We start from the raw sequence: 13452 nt of genomic DNA on the forward strand, positions 1-13452 counted from the left end.
TAATCCCATGAGTTAAATACCTTCTATCTACTGCAGCTTCCAAAAGTGTAACCTCAGACCTCTCCCCTGAATTCTATTCTAGACAAATGGGCAATAGACTCCTAATACCTCCACTTTGATGCCTAATGGGCATCCTGAACATCCAAACCGAATTCCTGGTTTTTTCACCTAAACTGACTCTCCTCCCCAGTCTTTCTGTCAATCTTCCGAGTGCTCAAGCCAAAACCCTCAACAACATCCGTGGTACCTCCAGTTCCCTCAACACCCATTCACTCATAAATTGTCTGCTCTTTTTAAAAATCCTCGCTCTTCTCCCAGTTTACAGCTGGTCCTTTTACTCTTGGTGGTATCTGTTGATGAACAAATGTTTTTCATTTAATGTAGTCAAATTTGTTTCTTTTATGCTTAGCACTTCTGAAAATATTTTGTTTGAGGTATCCTAGTCCTTAAAGATCGGAGAAGGCAATGGCACCCCACTGCAGTACTCTTGCCTGGAAAATCCCATGGACGGAGGAGCCTGGTAGGCTGCAATCCATGGGGTCGATAAGAGTCGGACACGACTGAGCGACTTCACTTTCACTCTTCACTTTCATGCATTGGAGAAGGAAATGGCAACCCACTCCAGTGTTCTTGCCTGGAGAATCCCAGGGACGGGGGAGCCTGGTAGGCTGCCATCTATGTGGTCGCACAGAGTCAGACACGACTGAAGTGACTTAGCATAGCATAGTCCTTAAAGATATTCTCTGGTAGCTTTTCGTTTTTTCTCTAAAGATTGGCCTTTCACATCTCTCATTCCACCCTCTTCTAAATCACCATCACCTTGTCCTGGATCACTGTAATCCCTCATTAATGCTTCCCCAGTCTTAGCTTTGCACAAAAAGCATGGTAATTCCTTAAAAATAAGCCAGATCATTTCCCTCCTCCCCTAAAAGCCTCTCATTTTGCTCCAAGCAAAACCCTAAGTGCATGCCACAACCTGTAAAGCCCTGTGTGACCTCGCCTGCCACACCTCTCACTCCCTATAACTCACTCTCTCACTACTCTGACCACGCGCTGGCCTCCTTAATGTTTCTAAAATATGCCAAACACACTCCCACCTCAGGACCTTTGCACATGCTGTTCTCTGCCCAGAGTTCTCCTCCCCCACATATCCAATCTTGTTCCTTCTCTTAAAGAGTTTCCCTTATCAGAGAGGACTTCCATGGCCACCCTGTATTAAAAAATAGCACATATCTGACTTCTCTGGTGGAACAGTGGATAAGAATCTTCCTTCTAAGGCCGGCTGGATCCCTGGTCCGTGAAGATTTCACATGTCATGGGGCAACTAAGCCCGTGCGCCACGACCACTGAGCCCAAGTGCCGCAACCAGTGAAGCCCGAGTGCTCTAGAGCCCATGTTCCGCAACGAGAGAAGCCACTGCAGTGAGAAGCCACAACGAAGAGTGGCCCCTGCTCGTGACAACTAGAGAAAGTCCAAGTGCAGCAACAAAGAACCGTGCAACCAAAAGTAAATAATAGAAAAATACAGTGAGTCTCTTAAAAAAGATACCACATCTCCTGCATCCACAATCTCCATCTTGTGTTTCTCATTTATTTTTCTTTATCATCTCATTTCTTCTAGTAGAATATAAGTTCTAGAAAAAGCACAATTTTCTTAGTTTGCTACTATATCCTCAATGTCAGGAGTGGTGCCTGACACATAATAAGTATTAAAGAATACTATTGAATACGTGATGGAGTGAATGAAGGTGTCTTGAAAAATATAGTGTTCATTTAAGAATAAATGTTTTGAATGTACATAAGTTTACAAAAATGTGCTTTGGAATTCTGCTTCTTACCTTCTCACTGAACGTATTTATGATACAGTCATACTGCTGAATGTAAATCCGGTTCATCATTTCTAACCACTGTACAATGTGCCATCAAAGGCCACGTTTTCTCATTTGTCTCCTTAATGGTAGATGCACAGTTTGCCTCCAGCTTCAGCTACATCAGATCAGATCAGATCAGTCGCTCAGTTGTGTCCAACTCTTTTCGACCCCATGAATCACAGCATGCCAGGCCTCCCTGTCCATCACTAACTCCCGGAGTTCACCCAGACTCACGTCCATCGAGTCAGTGATGCCATCCAGCCATCTCATCCTCTGTCGTCCCCTTCTCTTCCTGCCCTCAATCCCTCCCAGCATCAGAGTCTTTTCCAATGAGTCAACTCTTCACATGAGGTGGCCAAAGTACTGGAGTTTCAGCTTTGGCATCATTCCTTCCAAAGAAATCCCAGGGCTGATCTCCTTCAGAATGACCTGGTTGGATCTCCTTGCAGTCCAAGGGACTCTCAAGAGTCTTCTCCAACACCACAGTTCAAAAGCATCAATTCTTCAGTGCTCAGCCTTCTTCACACTCCAACTCTCACATCCATGCATGACCACTGGAAAAACCATAGCCTTGAGTAGACGAACCTTTGTTGGCAAAGTAATGTCTCTGCTTTTGAATATGTGAACTATCTAGGTTGGTCATAACTTTCCTTCCAAGGAGTAAGCGTCTTTTAATTTCATGGCTGCAGTCACCATCTGCAGTGATTTTGGAACCCCCCAAAATAAAGTCTGACACTGTTTCCACTGTTTCCCCATCTATTTCCCATGAAGTGGTGGGACCGGATGCCATGATCTTCGTTTTCTGAATGTTGAGCTTTAAGCCAACTTTTTCACTCTCCACTTTCACTTTCATCAAGAGGCTTTTGAGTTCCTCTTCACTTTCTGCCATAAGGGTGGTGTCATCTGCATATCTGAGGTTATTGATATTTCTCCTGGCAATCTTGATTCCAGCTTGTGTTTCTTCCAGTCCAGCATTTCTCATGATGTACTCTGTATATAAGTTAAATAAGCAGGGTGACAATATACAGCCTTGACGAACTCCTTTTCCTATTTGGAACCAGTCTGTTGTTCCCTGTCCAGTTCTAACTGTTGCTTCCTGACCTGCATACAGATTTCTCAAGAGGCAGATCAGGTGGTCTGGTATTCCCATCTCTTTCAGAATTTTCCACAGTTGATTGTCATCCACACAGTCAAAGGCTTTGGCATAGTCAATAAAGCAGAAATAGATGTTTTTCTGGAACTCTCTTGCTTTTTCCATGATCCAGCGAACGTTGGCAATTTGATCTCTGGTTCCTCTGCCTTTTCTAAAACCAGCTTGAACATCAGGAAGTTCACAGTTCACATATTGCTGAAGCCTGGCTTGGAGAATTTTGAGCATTACTTTACTAGCGTGTGAGATGAGTGCAATTGTGTGGTAGTTTGAGCATTCTTTGGCATTGCCTTTCTTTGGGATTGGAATGAAAACTGACCTTTTCCAGTCCTGTGGCCACTGCTGAGTTTTCCAAATTTGCTGGCATATTGAGTGCAGCACTTTCACAGCATCATCTTTCAGGATTTGGAATAGCTCAACTGGAATTCCATCACCTCCACTCAGCTACATACACAACATGAAATAAACTTTCTGAAACTTTATTGTTGTTTTTATTCACTAAGTCGTGTCTGACTCTTCTTTTTTATTATTATGTTTTTGTGTGGGTCCAGCTCTTTTGTGACCCCAAGAACTGTAGCCTGTCAGGCTTCTCTGTTCATGGGATTTCCTAGGCAAGACTACTGGAGTGGGTGGCCATTTCCTTCTCCAGGGGATCTTCCCAATGTAGGGACTGAACATGCGTCTCCTGAATCGGTAGGCAGACTCTTTTCCACTGAGGCACCAGGTAAGCCCTCTTCTGAAACTTACACCCTATTAATATGTGTGAAAGGTCTTTTTGGTATTTGGGGGTGGGGAGTGGAGGGAGTGAGATGGTCTATGCATATATACTCAGGAGTAGAATTGGTGAGTCACAGGACAAACATCGATATACTTACCTATGTACAGCATTTTGGGACAAAGCACACATAATTTATGCCTCCCTCCGTCAGCAATTTGTGGAAAATTCTGTGTTCTCCGTATCTTTACTGGCCCTTTGAATTGCCTTGAGTTTCTACTTTCTGGCAGTATGATAGATCCAACATGTTATCTAATTGTTTTTTCATTTGGATTTCTCTGATTACCAGCTAAGAGCTCATAGAGTTTTAAGTTCTGACATTTGCAATATTGGGGGGTTTTTGTTTGTTCTTGTTTTACTTTGTTTTTTGAGGGGACAGAGGGGAGGAAGGGGAGAAATCACTATTTAGATACTGATAGAATTTATGAAGTCATATAGTCTCCTTTATTCCCCATATCTCACCGATTTCTCCTTGATTCAGTTCTCTTCTTGCTCTGTTTACTTTAGGAGGGATATCAAACAAGGTCTTTCATGGCAACATTCCTGAGGTCTTGAATAAATATTTATTTTCCTAGAGTATTTAAATGACAGAACCGGTTGGCTGGTTTCTTCCACAAACCTGCATGCCTCCTGATTTTTTCATAGCTTTCCTCCAGACTTTTTAGGAATCTGACACCTGCATTTGGGGTAGGGGTCAGGTTGCTTAGGAGGAAAAAAGTGAGATAAGAGAGGGTAATGTAGACTTTACTTAGGAAATGTATACAAATTAGGTTATTTTACACAATTATGGTTTATTGTGGGAGAAGGCAATGGCAACTCACTCCAGTACTCTTGCCTGGAAAATCCCATGGACGGAGGAGCCTGGTAGGCTGCAGTCCATGGGGTCCCTAGGAGTTGGACACGATTAAGCAACTTCACTTTCATGCATTGGAGAAGGAAATGGCGACCCATTCCAGTATTCTTGCCTGGAGAATCCCAGAAACGGAGAAGCCTGGTGGGCTGCCATCTATGGGGTCACACAGAGTCGGACATGACTGAAGCAACTTAGCAGCAGCAGCATAACTAGAGATAAAATTCTTGTTCCAAAGTTCTTTGCCTTCAGCACTTTGAAAATATTAGTCCATTGTCCTTTGCATCCCAGCTATTAGGGAGTTCAATGATATAATATGGCCAAGAATTTTTCTCTGCCACATTGTGCTGTATTTGTAAAATACCAAGTGAAATGTGTAAATGTGGGGGCTTCCCTGGTGGCTCAGATGGTAGAGTGTCTGCCTGCAATGAGGGAGACCCAGGTTCAATGCCAGGGTCAGGAAGATCCCCTGGAGAAGGAAATGGCAACCCACTCCAGCACTCTTGACTGAAAAATTCCATGGACAGAGGAGCCTGGTAGGTTACAGTCCATGGGTTCATGAAGGATGGGTTCACGAAGAGTCGGACACGACTAAGCGACTTCTCTTTCTTTTCTAAGCGAAATGTGGAACATTTTTGGACTTTTCTGGTGATTCAGTGGTTGAGAATCCACCTTCCAATGCAGGGGACAGGAGTTCCATCCCTGGTCAGGGAACTAAGATCTCACACGCCATGGAGCAGCTAAACCTGCGTGCCACAACCAGAAGAAGCCCTTGTGCCTCAACAAAGACCCAGAGCAGCCAAAAAAAAATAACATTTCTAAAAAATGGCTCTGAACATGCCCTAATTCAAGAGTTGGAGCATTACCAGCGCTGTTTAATAATCTACTTCCTCACTCCTTCCCAACTTATCTTCTGTTCTCCACCATCACCCCATCAGTGAACCACTTTCCTGAATGTTCCTCACTTTAAAAATAATTTTGTCATAAACGTGTGCTTTCCTAAAATAATACATTGTTTAGTTTTGCTGGGTTTTTTTCAGCTTTTAATATATGAGCTCATATTGTGCATGTGAAATGAAATTGAAATGAAACCCTCTCAGTCGTGTCCGACTCTTTACGACCCCACAGACTGTAGCCTGCCAGGCTCCTCTCTCCAAAGAATTCTCCAGGCAAGAATGCTGGAGAGGGTAGCCATTCCCTTCTCCAGGGGATCTTCCCTACCTGGGGATTGAACCTGGGTTTCCCACATTGTAGGCAGATTCTTTACCATTTGAGGCCCCAGGAAAGCCATCAATATTGTGCATCATCTTCTGCAACTTGTTTTTTTAACTCAACTTTAGATTTCTGTTCCATCTATTTTGTTGAATGGAGCTGTACTTAATCCTGTTTCTTTTTGCATAATATCCCACTATGGAAACGTATTACAATCTATCCCTTATCCTGATGACAGACATTTAGGTTTAGGTTCAAGTTTTTGACAGTAGAAAGAATACTGTTATGAATATTTTATACATATCTCTTGGTACATGCATACAACTGTTTGGAGTAGAAATGCTGAGTCATATGGTTTGCACATCTTTAATTTTTTCAATAAGGCCAAATTGTTTTCTGAAGTGTTTGTAAAATTTCCTTTTTTTTCTAAATTGTGTTATAGCTGCTCACAGTGTTGTGTTACTTTCCACTGTACAATGAAGTGAATATGTTCATTCACTTCAGCTAGATGTATACATTCATCCACTGCCTCATGGATCTTCCTCCCCAGCAACCATCCCAGCCACCTAGGTCACCACAGGACACCAAGTTGAGCAACCTGCGCTATACCGCAGGTTTCCACTAGCTATCTCTTTTACCCACGACAATGCACATGTATCAGTCCCAATCTCCTAATGCACCCCACGCCCAATCCTCCCCGTGTTCACAAGTCTGTTCTCTGTCAGCATCTCTATTCCTGCCTTTCAAATAGGTTCATCTGTACCATTTTTCTAGATTCCACATATATGCATTAATATACAATATTTGTTTTCCTCTTTTGGACTCACTTCACAAATGACCCAATTTCATTCCTTTTTATGGTTGAGTTATATTTCACTGTATATATGTACCACATTAACCTGTTAATGAGCATTAGGTTACTTTCATGTCCTGGTTAGAATGAAACTATGTTCTTCAGAGGAAGATAACAGAATCTAGTTTCTATCACATATAATCCACAATGTCAAATACATAATAAAATTATTAGACTTTCAGACTTCCCTGGTGGTGCAGAGGATAAGTGGAGAAGGCAATGGCCCCCCACTCCAGTACTCTTGCCTGGAAAGTCCCACGGGCGGAGGAGCCTGGTAGGCTGCAGTCCATGGGGTCGTTAAGAGTCGGACACGACTGAGCAACTTCACTTTCACTTTTCACTTTCATGCATTGGAGAAGGAAATGGCAACCCACTCCAGTGTTCTTGCCTGGAGAATCCCAGGGACGGGGGAGCCTGGTGGGCTGCCGTCTATGGGGTCGCACAGAGTCAGACACAACTGAACTGACTTTGCAGCAGCAGCAGCAGAGGATAAGAACTTGCCTGCCAATGCAGGGGACATGGGTTTGATCCCTGGTCTGGGAAGGGCTTCTTCTTCCACATGCTGTGGAGCAACTAAGCCCATGCACTACAACTACCGAGCCCATGTTCTAGAGCCCAAGAGCAGCAACTACTGAGCCTGGGTGCTGCAACTACTGAACACCGGGCACCTAGACCCTGTGCTCCGCAGTGAGAAGCCCGTGTCCTGCGGCAAAGAGTAGTCCCCCACTTGCTGCAGCTAGAGAAAGCCCAAGGAAAGAGCAATGAAGACCCAGCACGGCCAGAAAGAAGTAATTGATTTTTAAAAATTATTAGACATTCAACAAAACAGGAAACTGTGATCTGTAATGAAGAGAAAGATCGGTCAATCTAAAGATACCCACAAATGACTCAAACGATGAAATTAGCAAAAAGTTGAAATAACATGGATGAATTTATCAGAGTCTACAGAAGATCTGCATAATGACTGAAGAGATGAGAAATTTCCGGAGAGAGTTGGGAACTATAAAAGAAAAACCAAGTTTGAAATCAGTTTGAAATCCCCAAACTGAAAATGCCGTATCTGCAGTCAAAAATGCTTTGGGTGTGATTAACATTAGGTTGGATATAACCAAGGAAATGATCAGTGAACGTAAAAACAGATCAGTAGATGGGAGTTGCTTGGTGGCCTAGTGGTTAGGATTCAAGGCGTTCACTGCTGTGGCCTGCCCGGGTTTAATCTCTGGCAGGGGAACTGAAATCCTGAAAGCTGCATAGTGTTGGGAGGGGGAGGGGGAAACAGATCAGTGGATATGGTCTCAACAGAGAGAATGAATGCTCGATAATAAAAAAAAAAAAAAAAAAAGACAATCCAATTAATGCCCAAAGGGCAATAACACAATAATCTTTGGAGTTGTCTTTTTCTTTTTAATTTAATTTTATTTTATTTTTGGCTGCGCTGGGTGTTCACTGCTGCTAGGATTTTTCTCTAACTGCGGTGTGTGGGGGCTGCTCTATAGTTGCGGTGCGCAGGTTTCTCATTGCAGTGCCTCCTCCTGTTGAGTCGGTGAGCTTCAGGAGTTACAACACGTGGACTCAGTTATTGCGGCTCCCCGGCTCTAAAACACAGGCTCAATAGCTGCGGCTCACGGGCTTCGCTTCCCAGGGGGCGCTAGTGGTGAAAAAGACGCCTGCCAAAGCAGGAAGACCTAAGAGACATTGGTTCCATCCCTGGGTCGGGAAGATCCCCTGGAGGAGGAAATGGCAACCCACTCCAATATTCTTGCCTGGGAAATCCCATGGACAGAGGAGCTGGCGGGCTATAGTCCCATGGGGTCACAAAGAGTCAGACACGACTGAAGCGACTTAGCACGCACGCACGGGTTTAGCTGCTCCTCGGCGTGTGGGATCTTCCCAGATTAGGGATCAAACCCATGTCTCCTGCGTTGGCAGGAGGATTCTTTACCACTGAGCTGCAACGGGAGCCCTGGAATTATCTTTTTCTAGTAAAAAAATTGTTTTGTATCGCTATTGGACAGAGTAGCATTGGCTTTCCGTGGTGGCTCGGATGGTAAAGTGTCTGCTCGCAATGTGGGAGACCCAGGTTCGATCCCTGGGTTAAGATCACCTGGAGAGAAGGAAATGGCAACCCACTCCAGTATTTGTTGCCTGAAAAATTCCATGGATAGAGGGGCCTGGTGGGCCACAGTCCACGGGGTCGCAAAAAGTCGGACGCGACTGAGCGACTTCACTTTCTTTCACTTTCTTTCTTCCTGGACAGAAAACATTTGGGTTAATTTCGTTACCCGAAAGCTCGGCCTCTCTGTACACCCTTGCCGAATCAAATCCCAGAGACATAAGTTTTGGGTGAAGCAGGAAAGAATAGCTTTATTGCTTTGCCGGGCGAAGGGAGACACACACGGGGCTTTTGCCTCGAAAACCTGTGTCTCAAATCCAGAGAACTTAATGATGGTTTTCATAACAGTGGGTCAAATGTAGGGTCTTTGAAGGAAATGGCAACCCACTCTGGTACTCTTGCCTAGAAAATCCCATGGACAGAGGACCCTGGCCGGCTACAGTCTATGGTGTCGCAAGAGTTGGACGCTACTTAGTGACTAAACCACCACTTGACAAGATTGGGTGTGAAACTGCTTGCACTCCCTTAACCTCCAATGGGGTGGTTACTCTCCTGAACTTGATGAACGTCTCTGGGCCCTTTCATCCTACTGCAGGTAGCTTCTTGGCCGCCCTTCCCTTGTCTTCTCCCACATGGTCTAGCGGTTAGGATTCCTGGTTTTCACCCAGGCGGCCCGGGTTCGACTCCCGGTGTGGGAAGAATGAAACTTTTGTGTTTCCCAGGTGGCGCTAGTGTAAAGAATCCTGTCAATGCAAGAGACAGTAAAAGACTCAAAGGTATTCTTTACCTCTGAATCACCAAAGTGAAAGTGAAGTCGCTCGGTCTTGTCCGACTCTTTGTGACCCCATGGACTGTAGCCTACAGGCTCCTCCGTCCATGGGATTTTCCAGGCAAGAATACTGGAGTGGGTTGCCATTTGTTTCTCCAGGACATCTTCCGGACCTAGGAATTTCTGAACCCGGGTCTCCCACATTGTAGGCACACGCTTTACCATCTGAGCCACCATGGAAGTCCTGAATCACCAAGGAAGCCCTTAATTAGCAACTATTCAAATCAGCCCTTTCTAAATCAAGGAAGGTGATGGAGGCAGGAGTCTTGCTACGAGAAAAGGGGATCAGAAAGATCTCCATGCCTGGGATCCCCACATGGCCCTTCTCGGTTTCAGTCTCAGCCTTCTACAAATTAATTACATACTTTTTAAGTGTTTTGATCAATAGTAAATAATAAATGAAATGAAAGTACACCCCTTTAAAGAACTGGATAATCCGCATTGCGGGCAGATTCTTTACAAGCTGAGCTGCAAGTGAAGCCCAAGAACACTGGAGTGGGTAGCCTATCCCTCTGCCATCTGATCTTCCTGACTCAGGAATGGAACTGGAGCTTCCAGCATTGCAGGTGGATACTTTACCAACTGAGCTATCAGGGAAGCCCATAGTTTTTAAATGTTCTAGTCAATAGTAAATAATAAATGAAATAAAAGTACACTCCTCTAAAGAATTGGATAATCACTGATAAGACCTGCTAGGCAATGCCCCCAAATATTAAAAAGAAATGCAATAATTCCTTTTAGCCTATTCCCAAACTTTGAGTAGTTTTTCCTTAACAAGAGTGAAGAGCTAAGGCTTAAAAGAGAGAAACATGGCTTTCTCTTTCTTCTTTTCTTTTCTCTTTTTCTCTTCTTTTTCTCCCTCTTGAAGAGTTCTAGAGTTTTCTATATACCAAGAACTATACTAAACATTTTAGGAATATAAACGTGTTTAATCAGAGTAAAAGACAAATTGTCCCAAATTGATCTAGGGCAAAATGCTTTTGTAGGATGTAATGCACAGCTTCCCTCTAGGAAAAACAAAAACAAAATTTTTGAGAACATGTTGTCGACTAAAAAGTTGCACAGGGTGAGAGTTGTTTTATTTGGGGCAGAATGAGAACTGCAGCCTGGGAGACTGCAGCACCTCAGCCAGCTCTGAGGAAGTATTCCAAAGAGGCAGTGGGGGAAGGTCAACATATAAGATGTTGGTGAAAGGGGAGTTCAGTGCAATCAAGCACCTTACAAAAGGTTTTCTACTAGTCAAGAGGAGCTTGGATTACCATAAAGGGATTTAGTACTTTTCTAGATATGAGAAGATACAAGGATTGGGATCATGAAATCAGTTTCTGAAAACAATGGCAGACTTTATTTTCTTGAGCTCCAGAATCACTGCAGACAGTGACTGCAGCCACAAAATTAAAAGACCGTTGCTCCTTGGAAGAAAAGCTATGACAAACTTAGACAGCATATTGGAAAGCAGAGACCTCACTTTGACAACAAAGGTCCATATAGTCAAAGCTATGGTTTTCCCAGTAGTCATGTATGGATGTATGGATGTGAGAGACCATCAAGAAAGCTGATGCTTTTCAAACTATGGTGCTGGAGAAGACTCTTGAGAGTCCCTTGGACATCAAGGAGATCAAACCAGTCAATCCTCAACCCTGAATATTCATTGGAAGGACTGATGCTGAAGCTGAAGCTCCAATATTTTGGCCACCTCATATGAAGGGCCAATTCATTGGAAAAGACCCTGATGCTGGGAAAGATTGAGGGCAGGAGGAGAAGGGGGTGACAGAGGATGAGATGGTTGGATGGCATCACAGACTTAATGGACATGAGTTTGAGTAAACTCCGGGAGATAGTGAAGGACAGAGAAGTCTGGCCTGCTGCAGCCCATGGGGTCACAAAGAGTTGGACACAAGTTAGCAACTGAACAACAAAGACCTGTTCCACCAGTTTCCCTAGAACACAGAATGCCTCACTCTCCACCCTAGACTGCCTTCAGGGCGTGTCAAAGGTCAACAACTGCCGCAGCACAGTATCCAGTCACCACAGAGTCAGATGGCAAATGGCCTTGTTGCTGTTCAGTCGTTGACAAACACTTTTGGCAGGTACCAATTTGTAGTTGACAATGTTTAAATCTGGAGAAGGACATGACAACCCACTCCAGTATTCTTGCCTGGGAAATCCTATCGACAGAGGAGCCTGGGAGGGCCCTTGGGGTCACAAAGAACCAGACATGACTGAGCAACTGAGCACGCAGTTTAAAGCAATTTTTTGATGAATTTTAATGGGATCAACACATTCTGGAAACTAGTTTCTTGTTGTTGTTCATTCAGTTGTGTCCAACTCTTTGCAACCCCATGGACTGCAGCACACCAAGCTTTACTGTTCTTCACAATCTCCCCAAGCCTGCTCAAACTCATATCCATTGAGTTGGTGATGCCATCCAACCATCTCGTCCTCTGTCATCCCCTTCTCCTCCTGCCTTCTATTTTTCCCAGCATCAGGGTCTTTTCCAATGAGTCAGCTCTTCGCATCAGGGAGCCAAAGTATTGGAGCTTCAGCTTCAGCATGAGTCCTTCCAATGAATATTCAGGGTTGATTTCCTTTAGAATTGACTGGTTGGATCTCCTTGCTGTCCAAGGGACTCTCAAGAGTCTTCTCCAATGGCATGTTTCAAAAGCGTCAATCCTTTCGTGCTCACACCAGGGAAGCCTCGTGTGCTACAGTCCATGGGGTTGCAAAGAGTCAGGCACAGCTGAGTGACCTCCTTTATGGTCAACTCTCACATCCATACATGACTACTGGAAAAACCTTAGCTTTGACTATGCAGGCCTTTGTTGGCAAAGTAATGTCTCTGTTTTTTTAATATGCTGTCTAGGTTGGTCATAGCTTTTCTTCCAAGGAACAAGTGGCTTTTAAGTTCATGGCTGCAGTCACCACCTGCAGTGATTTTGGAGCCCAAGAAAATAAATCTGTCACTGTTTCCGTTGTTTCTCCATCTATTTGCCACGAAGTGATGGGACTAGATGCCATGATCTTAGTTTTTTGAAAGTTGAGTTTTAAGCCAGCTGTTTCACTCTCCTTCTTCACTTTTATCAAGAGGCTCTTTAGTTCCCCTTTGCTTTCTGCCATAAGGGTAGTGTCATCTACACATCTGAGGTTATTGATATTTCTCCCGGCAAATTTGATTCCAGCTTGCGCTTCATTCAGCCCGACATTTTGCTTGATGTACTCTGCAGAGAGCGCTTACAGGGCTTCCCTCATAGCTCAGTCAGTAAAGAATCTGCCTGCAATGCAGAAGATCGGGTTCAATTTCTGGGGCGGGAAGTACCTCTGGAGAAAGAAATGGCAACTCACTCTAGTATTCTCACCAGGAGAATTCCATGGACAGAGGAGCCTGGCAGGCTACAGTCCATGGGATCACAAGAGTTGGACACAACTTAGTGACTAAACCACCACCACTCTGTATAGAAATTAAATAAGCAGGGTGACAATATACAGCCTTGACGTACTCCTTTCCCAATTTGGAACTAGTCCAGTGTTCCATGTAGGAAACTAGCTACTCACCTACAAAGTAACTGGTGGCTCAGACAGTAAAGAGTCTTTCTGCAATGCAGGAGACCCAGGTCAATCATGGATCGGGAAGATCCCCTGGAGAAGGGAATGGCTACCCATTCCAATATTCTTACCTGGAGAATTATGTGGACAGAGGAGCCTGGCAGGCTACAGTCCATGGGGTCACAAAGAATCAGACATGACTGATTGACTAACACACACACACACACACTACCCCACTGATTTCTATCTGAGAGTCT

The 13452-nt window shown here is 44.3% G+C and overlaps 1 non-coding gene across 1 annotated transcript; it reads left to right on the forward strand.

Moving 5' to 3' along the window:
• Positions 1-9449: 9449 nt before the first annotated feature.
• TRNAE-UUC (transfer RNA glutamic acid (anticodon UUC)) lies at positions 9450-9521 on the forward strand. Its single transcript has one exon. It is a non-coding gene; the product is annotated as a tRNA-Glu (tRNA).
• Positions 9522-13452: the final 3931 nt, after the last annotated feature.

This window comes from Bos grunniens, chromosome 2 (genome assembly GCF_055505025.1).
Source record: "Bos grunniens cultivar Pamir isolate PY7600 chromosome 2, Bosgru_T2T1.0, whole genome shotgun sequence".
In the NCBI taxonomy this organism is placed as follows: Eukaryota; Metazoa; Chordata; class Mammalia; order Artiodactyla; family Bovidae; genus Bos; species Bos grunniens.